Here is a 3,717-nt window from a genome sequence, read left to right on the forward strand (position 1 = left end):
TAGAGTCAGAGCAAACTTGGCATCACTATATACATTATTACTATGAGCCTTTAAGACAAGTGTTTTCCAATTGGCTTCCAACCCTGAAAAATGCCTAACTGACTTAAACAGAGAGATGAAAAGAATCTATGGGAAGGTTAAACAAATCTCTTAGTTCTGAAGAATAGAAGAGCAAGAATGAATATTAGTGACTTAAGTGTCAGAATAGTTTTCTGTGGGAAGATTCTACTTTCAAGGAACATACTGATTGCTCCACAAGAATCACACAGCTAGTGTGTTCTGATCCTATTTTGATGACATAAATATAAATGAGGAAAAAAGTATCATAACTTTTGTTGTAAAATTATTAATTAAAACAGTTGAAATTAAATTATTCCATTAATGTCAATGCTTCACTGTTCAATTGATTCTTTCAAATATTAAAAATAATAATTACTTGCTTATTATCAATGACAGAGAGTAGATTGCCTTTGCAATGGAGAACAATTTACCCATCGTATGATACTGGCTTCAGGAACAGCTCTTCACATCCTGTGTTCTTGATCCTACTTGGAATCCCAGACTGGAGAATTACCAATTTTGGATTGCCTTTCCTCTATGTGCCATGTATTTCGTAGCTATAGTTGGCAATATCATTATCCCATATAATCTGAACTGACCACACCCTGCTTGAGCCCATGTACCTTTTTCTAGCCATGCTGGCTATCACTGACCTGGCTCTATCCTCTTCCACGCAACCTAAAATGCTGGCTATACTCTGGTTTCGTGCTCATGAGATTGAATACCATGCCTGCCTCATCCAGGTGTTCTTCATCCATGCCTTTTCCTCTGTGAAGTCCAGGTTGTTCATGGCTATGGCCTTGGACAATTATGTGGCTATCTGTTTCCCACTCCACCACTCTACTTTCCTGACCCCAGCTGAGTGGGTAAACTGGGAGTAGCTGTGATGATGAGAGGATTGCTATGGGTGAGCCCCTTCTGCATTATGGTCTCCAGGATGCCCTTCTGCCCCAAACACATCATTGTCCAGTCATACTGTGAGCACATGGCTGTGTTAAAGCTGGTGTGTGCAGCACTAGAGTAAACCGTGCCTATGGGCTCTTTTCCGGCTTTCTCGGTGGTTGGCTTTGATATAATTGTCATCAGTACATCCCATGTGATGATTCTGAGAACTGTTCTGGGGCCCTCTGATGAAGCCCGGTTCAAGGCTTTTGGCACATGTGCTTCCCTTATCTGTATCATCTTGGCTTTTTATATCCCAGCCCTCTTTACATTCCTCACTCACCGCTTTGGACACCATGTGCCTCAAGTGGTACATATCATGTTTACCAATTTCTATCTCCTGTACCTCCCATGCTCAACCCCATCATCTATGGAGTCAGTACCAAGCAGATCAGGGACAGGGATATTCAAGGTTGTTTGTGGAAAAGATCCCTAAGCCAAGGGTCACCGCATCACAACCAACCCCATCACCCCACTGATCTAGGAACCTAAACGCAAAAAGGTTGCCAGGCCATCGCATTCAGCACAAAGTCATTTTTGTGAACAAAGGCCCAGAGATGAGAAATCCCCCAGAGCAAAAGGAACAATTTTCAGAATGTCCAGAACAAGAGCTCTCTGAGGCATGTGACTGATCATAAACGCTGAGTGGACAAACGTTCATCATCACAAAAACCCAATAAGAAACATGTCCATCTATCAAATTACTGAAGATTTCAACAGAATGCCATCTTCTTTTTTTTTTTTTTTGCTGTCTTTTTTTAAAAATTTTTTATTGGTGTTCAATTTACTAACATACAGAATAACCCCCAGTGCCCGTCACCCATTCACTCCCACCCCCCGCCCTCCTCTCCTTCCACCACCCCTAGTTTTTCCCAGAGTTAGCAGTCTTTACGTTCTGTCTCCCTTTCTGATATTTCCCACACATTTCTTCTCCCTTCCCTTATATTCCCTTTCACTATTATTTATATTCCCCAAATGATGAGAACATATAATGTTTGTCCTCGGTGTCCAACGAAAGATGAATGGATAAAGAAGATGTGGTTTATGTATACATGGAATGTTACTCAGCTATTAGAAATGACAAATACCACCATTTGCTTCAACGTGGATGGAACTGGAGGGTATTATGCTGAGTGAAGTAAGTCAGTCGGAGAAGGACAGAATGCCATCTTCTACAGACTATTAAGGGGAAAATGATCTTTATGCCGCCAGAGAATTATAAGTTGCTACACCTAATTAAACAGGAGATTAGAACTTGTCACTAAGACACCTAAAAAGTGTACATATTTTCACATCTTGTAAACTCATTATAAAATAGAATTGAGGGAAAAAGTACAAAGTACAAAAGAAAAGTACAATCTCATGTATAGATTGTTCATTTATAAAAACATGGAAACGTCCACATATTGATATGTAAGACCCAGATGAAGAATGGACAATTGAGTATCATGTGTCATTTAACTAATGTATTTGCAAAAGTATTTATAGATGTGAAAGATGATCAAGATATAATGGTAAAGAAAAAAGACACATAACATTTGCCCATAATGCTGATAACAATTTGTATAGAAAAAGATTCTGGGAATACATCTGAATCGTATAATAGCAACTCAGAGTAATGAGATTTGTGGTATTTCAATTTCCCTTTTGCACTTTCATGGATTTTTAAAAATTATCCTTGATTTAGGAAGTTTAATTTTAGTATGAGGAAAAAGTAACTGACACAACAACAAAGTGTACAGAACAGGTTAACTCAGTGCCAAGGCCCAGGGGAATGGAGGGGGTAATCTGAGAAGATGAAGGACTCCTGAATACAGCAAATTTCAGAAAAGCTTGAAAATCTTGATTAAGAGTCCTGACAGAATCACAACTCCTTGAGACTGCTGACAGTGAGATTAGGGATGCTGTGTTGATCTCTCTTTCCACAAATGGCCTATTGCCTGTTGCCAATAAACTTCACAATGAAGAAGTTTTGGAAAGGAAATAAAAAGGAGATTGTCTTCTGAGGATATATTGTATGGTTACGGGTAGTGAGAAAGTCACTAGAAATTTGAGTATTTGTTAATATTTAATTTCCTTTTAAATTAAAAATTTAAGGGATCCCTGGGTGGTGCAGCAGTTTAGCGCCTGCCTTTGGCCCACGGCACGATCCTGGGGACCCAGGAACGAATCATACGTGGGGCTCCAGGTGCATGGAGCCTGCTTCTCCCTCTGCCTGTGTCTCTGCCTCTCTCTCTCTCTCTCTCTCTCTCTCTGTGTGTGTGAAAATCATAAATAAATAAATAAATAAATAAAATTTAAATTAAAATTTTAAGCTGTTTTAGAAAACTGTACTTTTTTCTTTTTTTCAACTCTATTCAGGTGTCCTTACACAAAAAGTTGCACATGCTTAATGTATTCATTTGATGAATTTGAACATATGCATACACACATGATAGCATCATCACAAGCAAGGTGAAAACCTTCCATCACAATTGTTGCATTTGTCCTTTTATCCTCTTTCACTTCATCCATTCTCCTGTCAAAGCCAATAGTGAAGAAGGTTCTAGACCTCAGGCTCTCATGTTAGTAAAACCAACATCAGATGAGGTGCTTGAAGAGGAATAGGACCATGTTTGCTTCTCCCAGGAGAAACACTATTAAAGCCAAAAAGTGTCCCCAGAAATGAATGGGTATTCTGAAGGAGCATTTTCATGATTCCCAAATATTAGAGAT

The 3,717-nt window shown here is 39.1% G+C and overlaps 1 pseudogene; it reads left to right on the plus strand.

The window, feature by feature from the left end:
- Positions 1–449: 449 nt before the first annotated feature.
- On the plus strand, positions 450–1,481 carry LOC119878454 (annotated as a pseudogene).
- The last annotated feature ends 2,236 nt before the right edge of the window (positions 1,482–3,717 follow it).

The sequence above is a fragment of the Canis lupus genome, unplaced genomic scaffold (assembly GCF_011100685.1).
Source record: "Canis lupus familiaris isolate Mischka breed German Shepherd unplaced genomic scaffold, alternate assembly UU_Cfam_GSD_1.0 chrUn_S1644H1835, whole genome shotgun sequence".
Classification (NCBI taxonomy): Eukaryota; Metazoa; Chordata; class Mammalia; order Carnivora; family Canidae; genus Canis; species Canis lupus.